Source organism: Oryctolagus cuniculus, chromosome 14 (assembly GCF_051225735.1).
Source record: "Oryctolagus cuniculus isolate XC-2025 breed Fujian yellow rabbit chromosome 14, ASM5122573v1, whole genome shotgun sequence".
Lineage (NCBI taxonomy): Eukaryota > Metazoa > Chordata > Mammalia > Lagomorpha > Leporidae > Oryctolagus > Oryctolagus cuniculus.
Window position 1 is genome coordinate 46013653 of NC_142880.1, and position 9575 is coordinate 46023227.

A 9575-nucleotide genomic window follows, 5' to 3' on the forward strand; every position below is an offset into this window, starting at 1 on the left:
CCAAGTCTTTGGACCTCTGTACCCACAAGGGAGACCTGGAAGAAGCTTCAGGCTCCTGGCTTCAGATTGGTGCAGCTCTGGCCATTGTGGCCATCAGGGGAATGAAGCAGCAGATGAAAGACCTCTCTCTCTGCCTCTGCCTCTCTGTAAATCTGCCTTTCAAATAAATAAATAAATATTTTTAAAAAAGAGCCCTCATAGACTCAAACATCTAGGGATGTTCGATGTAAAATGGAGTGCATTAGCCTATATCCCATGCATATCCTCCCATCTAATCCTTTAAGCCATCTCTAGAGGACTCAGAATACCAATGCGATGTCAATACTATGTAAATCATTGACACATGGTACTGTTCAGGGGATAATGACAAGAAAAATGTCTGCACATACTCAGTGCTGGCACGACCTTTGCAGACCTGACTATGTTTTTGGTCTGTAGTTGCTTGTATCAATACCATAGACGTGGAGCCTACAGGCACCAAAGGCCAGCTGTTATCACAGAAAGTAAGATTTCAGGAAATAATCACATAATCATCAAATAATCACAAGAAGTTACTGTTTGTTGTAAAAATGTAACATGAATGGGGTCAGCATTCTGGCACAGCTGGTTAAGCAGCTACCTGCTATGCCTGCATCCCATGAGAGCTAGTTCAAGACCCAGCTGCTCCCCTTACAATCCTGCTCCCTGCTTACATGCTTGGGAAAGCAGCAGAAGACGGCCCAAGTACCTGGGCCCCTGCACCCACGTGGGAGAACAGATGGAGCTCTAGGTTCCTTTTTTTTTTTTTTTTTTAAATTTTTATTTTTTGACAGGCAGAGTGGACAGTGAGAGAGAGAGACAGAGAGAAAGGTCTTCCTTTTGCCGTTGGTTCACCCTCCAATGGCCGCTGCGGCCGGCGCGCTGCGACCGGCGCACCGCGCTGATCCGATGGCAGCAGCCAGGAGCCAGGTGCTTCTCCTGGTCTCCCATGGGGTGCACAAACCATTACCCACGTGGGATGCTGGAGTTGCAGGTGGCAGCTTAAACTGCTGTGCCACAATGCAAACCTCTCTAATTTTTTGATTCTCTCAGGTTTTATTGTTTATAGAAAGGAATATTTTTTCTCCTTCTGTTCCAAAAGTTGTGTATTTAGTTTCTTTTTTCTGCTCCACTGCTTGTAACTTCCAGAACAAAGTTATACAATAACAGTGAAAATGTCATGCTTATGATCTTAATAACCATTAATTAGTTTTTCATCAATACTTAGGGTGGGACAACACTAGAAAGCAATTTTAAGCTTATCATTTAATCTCCATAAACATACTTTGTAAACAGACTACATAACAAGAATATGTTATTATATCAATTATGTATATAAATTTTTCTCCCTCTCTCAAGATACATCCTTTCATCCCAAGACCAAATTTCAATGTCAAGGGCTTCTTACTTCAATTCAACAATAAAAGCTGACAATCACAAGAACAAGGCAAACTCCACAAGTTTGCTCACAGCCAATGAAAAGAGTGCAGTTAGGAATGGGAAAATGATAGCCCAAGAGGAGGCAGAGTAACAGCATCCTCAGGGTGATTCCTCCAGGGAATCCTATACAGCAGGTGCACCCTAGTGGCCAGGGAGCTCAGTGCTGCTGGGAGTCAGTGAGACTAAACTCAATGCTCTTTTATCACAGATTACTGTTCGACAGCCTCAACAAAGAACCAGAAACGTAGGAGGAAAAAAAAAAAAAAAAAAAAAAAAAAAAAACCTCCTTCTCATCAAAACTGAGAATTTATTCTAGCATTATCTTCTCAGGAAAGATCCAAATAGATGAATCATGATGAATGTCTGAGTAGTGAGAGAAGACTAGGAGATAAAGATAGAATTGGGAAAGATAATTTAAAACACAGCATTTCTTCGTATCTGTCAGGGATCTGGGACCCCTGTGAATCAAAATCCTCAGGTGCTCAAGTCTCTTTTATAAAATGGTGTGTGTTTGCACAGAACCCACCCACACCCTCCAGCAGACTTTAAGTCACTTCTAGACTACCTGTAATACCTACACAGTGTACATGCTGTGTAAGTAGTTGTCCTACTATATTGTTTAGGGAACAATGACTAGGAAACAGTCTATATATGTTCAGTACTGATGCAATTTGTTTTTCAAGTATTTCTGATGTGAAGATGATTGAGTCTGAAGATGTGAAACCCATTGATACAGAAGCCCAAAAGTCCTTAGAAAAAGACGTCATAAAAACCAATTTGTAGAGCAGATCCTATACCTCCTAGAGTCTACAATTAGCGTGCTATCTGCAGGAGACTTGTTAATGAGTTAAATAAAGGAAGGAGCTTTCTGAGACAAAGCAGCCCACATTATAAATGGAGGGGAACAGGATCACGGTGTTATGGCCTAGCTTGTCATTTCCGAATCTGGGATACACATGAGACATCGAGAAATGATGCATGATTTATACCTGCTTGAAATGATTTTTTTATTTCATTCCACAGGCTTGAGCAATCTAAGAGGACACCAAGAGGGTATGGAACAGAGTTGCTGGCATGGAACAGAGCATGTGGCACCCGCGTTGTGCTTTCCAGGCTGGGATTTGAAGTTAAGTATGTCTGGATACTGGCTTTGCCAGGTACTCAATAAGGTTAGGCCAGTTACCTACACCCCTGATTCTCAGAATGCAGACAACCAAGCTTCCTACCCTCACAGGGATGTTAAGAGGAGACAGAGTTTAAAACAGTAAGCATTTGATAAATGTTAGCCATATTTACAATTACAGTCGGCCTTCCACATCCATGGATTTAACCAAGTGCAGCTCAAAAAAAATCTTTAAAAAAATTGTCTGAAATGAATATGCAGAAATTGTTTATCTTTTTTTGGTAAGGTTTATTTATTTGAAAGGCAAAATTACCAGGAGAGAGAGAGAGAGAGAGAGAGAGAGGCAGACAGACAGACACAGAGAACCACATGCTGGTTCACTCCCCAGATGGCTGCAACAGACGGGGCTGGGCCAGGCTGAAGCCAGAGCCTGAACCTCTATACAGGTCACCCACATGGGGCACAGGGGCTCAAGCACTTGGGCCATCTTCCACTGCCTTCCCAGGCACATCAGCAGGGAGCTCGATCAGAAGAACTGGAGCAGTCAGGACTCAAACTGATGCTCATATGGAATGCCAGCCTTGTACCAACTTTTTCCCTTACCATTATTTCCAAAACCACAGAGTATAACAGCTCTTTCCATAGCATTGGCATTGTGGCAGGCATTCTAAGTAAGCTACAGATGATTTACAGCATATAGGAGGATGTGTGTGGTTTAAATGTAAATATTATGCTATTTCATGTAAGGGACTTGAGCACTGGCAGAATTTGATATCTGAAAGGGTGCAAACAATCGATTCCTACAGATGCCTGAGGACAACTGTACAATGATGAGGAATCGGCTCCAGATGCCTTCTGTCCACCTTTTCTAGGACGGACTCTGGGAAAGACTCCACCCGGATGAGATCTCTTGACCATTCTTGGTCACATGGGTTACAGCAATGCTTGATGAAAAGGCCTCTTGGATACAGTCACCTCCTAGGCAAGTCCTTACGATATTCAACAAGCTCATGTGACTGACTCAGAGGGTGTTCATGGAATCAGAAGTGGCTGTCACAATTAGGCTAGGAGAACCGGATGACATCCCAGTGCAGTCACCTGGTCCAACAGCTGACAGATTTGTTTTTGGGTGCAGATCTCATTTTTCAAAAGCATGCATGAAAAGCTCAAAAAATAAGGGATCCTTCTTGCTCCAGTGTAATGCTCAGGAATTTTTTTTGTCTTTTGCTTTTCTGGGTGGAGGGTCCACATTCTGAATGCTCTGTCCCCAGTAAGCCGCCCCTGTATCCTGAATGACACAAAGACTCCCATATACTAAAGAAAAGGGATTCCTAGAATTCCTTCCAGTCAGAAAACTGCCTATATTACAGAGTAAGAAAGGAGCACTGTTACCTATTCTCACACACTGCTCCAAATATAATTGCTTCCGTTGTGACTTAAAACATTTTTTTTTGAAACAGAAAATGGAATCTGTCACTCATAATAGGAGAAATTGAAAAATAACTTACGATAACTTCCCTAAAGGATTCCTGGTCACTGATTGTCTTGTCTTCTATGCATCCAGATTGATTCAAGTAGTGGTAGTTCTCGGGCACAGATAAATAAAATTCTTCTGTAGAAAGATAAGGGAAAACACAGTTATACTCAGCTGTCCAGGAAAATGCAAAATCCCAGTCTGCATTCTGTTACTTCTGTAACATTTCCCTAATTAAGATAATACAGTTCCCTTATGGTCATCATTTAAGGAAAAGTAGAAAAAATTTAATTAAACTAAATGGGGTCAGAAAATGTTACTAGAAACTGGATCCTTTTTTTATATTTTGAAAATCAAACACAAGGGCAGGCATCTGCCTCATGGTTAAGAGACCCATCTCCCATATCAGAGTGCCTACATTCAAGTCCTTGTTATACTTTTGATCCAGCCTCCCACCAATGCACACCCTGAGAGGCAGTGGTTGATGGCCCAAGTACTTGGGTTGCTGCCACCCCTGTGGGAGACCCCAGATTGAGCTCCTGGATGGAATTCTGGCCTCCTGGCTTTTGCCTGGTCTAGTCCCAGCTACTGCAGACACTGAGGAAGTGAACCAATGGTTGGATCATCATCTGTCTGTCATCTCTCTCTCTGTCACCCTCGGAATCAACCAATGGACAGATCTCTGTTTCTCCTCTCTATGGCTCCATGCTTCAAAATTTAAAAAAAAAAAAAAAAAAAAAAAACCCAAACATTTAAGAATTAGTTTTATTTGGGTGAGATATAAAATAAAACTAGCTTCTTTTGCATAAATTTCTTTTACATTTGGGGCCAGCGTTGTGACATAGTGGGTAAAGCTGTTACCTGCAACGCCAGCATCCCATATGGGTGCCAGTTCATGTCCTGGCTGCTTTAATTCTGATACAGCTCCCTGCTAATGGCCTAGGAAAGGCAGCAAAGGATGGCCCAAGTGTCTGGGCTTCTGCTACCCATGTGGGAGACCAGATGAATCTCCCGGCTTTGGCCTGGCCCAGCCCTTGTTATTAAGGCCATCTGGGGAGTGAATCAGTGGATGAAAGATTGTTTTCTCTGTCTCTTTATCTTTCTCTGTAACTCTGTCTTTTGAATAAATAAATAAATCTTAAAAAAAAGTAAAAATAGGGGGCCATCGTGTGGCATAGCAGGTAAAGCTGCCATCTACAGCGCTGGCATCCCATATGGGCATGGGTTTGAGTTCTGGCTCCTCCATTTCAGATCTAGCTCTCTACCATGGCCTGAGAAAGCAGTAGAAGATGGCCCAAGTCCTTGGGCCCCTGGACACACATGGGAGAACAGGAAGAAGCTCCAGGCTTCTGGCTTCGGACAGGCCCAGCTCTAGCTGTTGTGGCCATTTGGGGAGTGAACCTATGGATGGAAGAGCTCTTTCTATAATAAGTAAATAAATCTCTTAAAAAGTAAAAATATAGCAAAACTCCAAAGTAAACAAAAGAAAAATTCAGGAAATCTATATAATTTTCTCCCTACAATACTATGATGTTTGGCTCAAAAATGAATTCAGCAACCAGTGGTACTCTCATGATACACATTTTGTTGTAGTTGGTAGAACGGCAACTACATCAAAACAGGTGTCTTCTCACTTCCTAATGTGCTGTGCATGGAACTGAGTTGTGTATCCCCGTATCTCTGATGCTGCCTCATTCACTCACCTCTCTCTTCATGTTCCAGCCCTGCCAGCAGCGCATAGAATATGTGATAATTCCTCTCCCCAGGATTCTGCCTTACTACTCGGTTCTGTGGAGATAAATCAGGTTTACATTCAGTGATGCTTTCTTTCCTTAACTCACATCCCAGTGATTTCTGCAAACAGTCATTTTGGAGGAAAATGTAAATTAAATGAGGTTTACTTACTTTTTCTAATAAATCTTCATGTAAAAAGCAATGGTAAGTCAAGGAACAAAATAAGGATATGACACACTCCACCAGCCTTTTACTTTCCTTTCTTACCCAAATAATCACAGCTCCCATTTCTTTTGACACTGACACTTCCAGTGCCCAAAGACAAGCAAAGCAGGCACACACTATTTCACCTAAATCCAATTCCAAACATGACAACGCTAACAGGTACCTGATTCTTTGACAAATCCATTGCAAACAGATTTCTGATGTCTCATGATGCATTCTATCAAAGGAAAGTGGTTCTTTATCTCACAGAATAATTAACAGGTCAACAATGTTATGACTATAACCCAGTGGAACCAGAGAGGTCTTATTTCATGCCTTTTGACTCCTCATTGTAAGTGAAATGAGCTTCCTCTGATTGAAACAGACACTGTAGACAAAACCAGAACAGAAGCAGGATACAATCTACAATTCTCCCGCCCTGAATATTGCCCTTCTCACAGATGTTCAGCTGCACAAACTTCCCAAAGCGACTAGAGTTGTTGTTGTACACTGTCTTCGCGTTGCCGAAGGCTTCCATGATGGGGCTGTGGGAGAGCAGAGGGCAGCAGAGAGGATTAAAAGGGCAGATCTGAAAATGCCAAGAGCATTGCTCACAAATGTCACCAAAGATGTATGACTGCAGGGAATGTCTGAAACCCAGAGGAGCTGGGGTGACTGTTTACTCCCAGAAGCGCCAGATTTCCCAAACACTGCCCTGGGCTTTCCCCGCACATCCACTTCGAATGGGGAGTAGAGGCCTTGCAGCTGGCAGTGCTGGCAAAAAATGTTACACACTTAGGGAGACCACAGGGGCCCATCCCTTGCACAGATGAGCCTGGGCTTCCCCTAACAACTACTCAGAAAAAGCCCCCTGTGGAATTCTAGACACTGAGCATGTTCACCCATTTGTTGCAGACAATTCAGGGATCAGCACCCAGTTTCTGCACAGGACTCCCAGGCTTTGCAGGCTGTGTCACAGCTCTTCAGCACTGCTGCTGTATTTGAAAGCAACTGTGAACAATGCAAATGAGTGTGGCAGGGTCCCACTAAGGAGGATAGGCTGCAGGGAGGAGATGAGGCGGTTCTGCAGAGGGAGGGTGCTGACAGCTGTACAATGACGTGAATGTCTGAACGCCACTGAGCTGTACACCTTGTAACATGGGGGACTTGATGGTGTGCGTGTTTCACCTCAATGAAAAATCAACGTTTAAATGCAGAAATAAAATAAAAAAAAAAACAAAAACTGCTGGCGCCACGGCTCAATAGGCTAATCCTCCGCCTGTGGCGGGGTGAACCAATGGAAAAGGAAGACCTTTCTCTCTGTCTCTCTCTCTCACTGTCCACTCTGCCTGTCAAAAAAACCAAACAAACAAACAAACAAAAAAAAACAAAACAAAAAAACCCAAGAAAACTTGTCACAGCTGTAGGACCTGGGCAGCAAACTGAACAAATCTCTTAACAACAGGATCAGTAATGCCCCTGTTGGTTCTAAAATCTGATGAGGCATAAATCAGACATCAGGCGATTATGTATTTACATAGCTCAGATGATGCCTGTCCACACAGCCCCTCTTTCAAAGTTCTGAGGTTCCCTGCCATGCAACATATCACTGCTCCCCTTCCAGGGGAGAAGATACAAATACACCCTCTGCTCACACTGAGTCTCCCAAGGGCTGAATGCAGAGCAAAGCCCTGTTTATCTCTAGGCTGAGCCTTACACAGTGGCTCGGGGGTCAAAGCTTGTGCTTTGGTAAGGCCTCCAGAAAGCTGGGCAAGTGCTTCCCTTCCACAGACTCCAATCCTACTGCCCCACTGGATGCGGGTGCTTCCGACACACATGAGGCTGGATCAGGGGCCCTGCCGTAGGACGGAGGCTGCACACTGGTGGATGCAGGTCTAGAGCTTTCTTAAGGAACTGCAGACAAAAGTCTAGAAACAGAGGTGGACCAAGCTATTTTAACCTTCCCATCCCCTAAGGAAAGTGCATTTGGAGTTGGGAACAAGGGGATGGTAGAGAAGTACCTGCTTTCGAGAATGGCTTGTTCCACGCAAGATGACTTCTCCTTCAAGGACAGCTCTGAAGACTGCTGGCTGATGGCCGACAGGAACTTGAGTATCAGCTTTGTGCTTTCGGTTTTACCAGCCCCACTTTCACCACTGAAAGACAAAACACAGACATCTGTGCTTCCAAGTACCTAAGATTTAAATAAAACAAAAACAAAACAAAGAAACTGAGCTCAGCCAAAGTCATTACAATTCTGCAACAGATCAACAGCTAGAACTAGGGAAAAGGGAGCTAAAAATGCCTAAGAAAGCCTCATTATGGAGAAAAAGAAGTCCTTTCTCCTGCAGGTCACTCTGTATCTGGTCTCACACAGGCCTCTTCTAACATAGGAGGTAAACAGACCTTTTATCTTTTTAAGAGGCACAGAGAGAGAAAGCACAAGAATTCTCATCCACTGGTTTATTCCCGAAAGGTCTGCAACAGCCAGGGCTAGGCCAGGGGTCTCCGACATGGATAACTGGAATCCGACTACTGAGCTGGCACGGCTGCCTCCCAGGAGCCACATAAGCAGGAATCTGGAATCAGGAGCTAGAGCCAGGAATCTAACAAAGAAACTTGGATGAGGGATGCATGTCTGAAACACTAGGCTAAACACCTGCTCCCAGAACCACCTTTTTGTGAAAAGTAAGCTCTGCAAGAGAAGGTGTGTCAGTGTTTTGTTCACAAATGTAGCTGTTTTGCTCAGGGCAGGTGTCAGGTGAATGCTAGATAAATAAGTACATTAACAGTGTCTTTCTGGGGAAGTTAAAACAGGAAGATATGCATGGAAATGCAATCATTCCTAAGTTTTTTTAAAAAAAGATTTTATTTATTTATTTGAGAGGTAGAGGCATAGTTAGAGAGAGAGAGAGAGACAGAGAGAAAGATCTTCCATCCGCTGGTTCACTTCCCAAATGGCTGCAATGGCCAGAGCTGAGCCAATCTGAAGCCAGGAGCCAGGCAGGCTATTTTCCACTGCATACCCAGACCATCGCAGAGAGCTGGATTGGAAGAGGAGCAGCCGGGACTAGAACTGACGCCAAAAGGGGATGCCAGCACCGCAAAGGCTTTAGCCCACTATGCCACAGTGCCAGCTCTTAAGTGTTATTAAGATGGAGAGGCAATAAACACGCAGGTACATGATCCACACTAAGTTACTTTCTTCTCACAGTAATTCTAGGAGGGGAGGCAGTGCCTGAGTGCCCACATCAGAACCAAACACCAGGTCTGTCTGAGGTCATACATTAGTGATCGTTAAGGAAAAACAAACAAAGCAACTCAGTAGGAGGACTACGAGAGAAGTGGAGTGGATGAGTTAAGCCTGCATAGTCCAACAAACATCAGGCAGGCAAAGAGGAAAGAAGAACTCTGGGAGAGACGAGAACGTGAGGGAAATCACAGAAGCCAGGTCAGCTTGGACAGATCCTGAAGGGAGAATGGGGTCTATGACTGCTGGTCTGGGCCACGGCAGCAGAGAGAAAGAGGCTAGGATTGAGTCTGGTGCTTTAGAGCCGAGTGCAGAACAGAAAGCGAAGAATG

The 9575-nt window shown here is 43.9% G+C and overlaps 1 protein-coding gene across 2 annotated transcripts in view; it reads right to left on the minus strand.

The window, feature by feature from the left end:
- MYO10 (myosin X) overlaps positions 1–5903 on the minus strand; it is a 106877-nt gene extending 100974 nt beyond the window's left edge. The window contains exons 1-2 of one of the 2 annotated variants that reach the window (XM_008262082.5): positions 5759–5903; positions 4090–4193 (exon numbers count right to left, since the gene is read on the minus strand). The gene's annotated coding sequence lies outside the window, so the exon portion shown is untranslated. The remainder of the gene's footprint in view (positions 1–4089; positions 4194–5758) is intronic. The other variant, XM_008262083.5, reaches the window with a different exon arrangement.
- Between the last annotated feature and the right edge of the window lie 3672 nt (positions 5904–9575).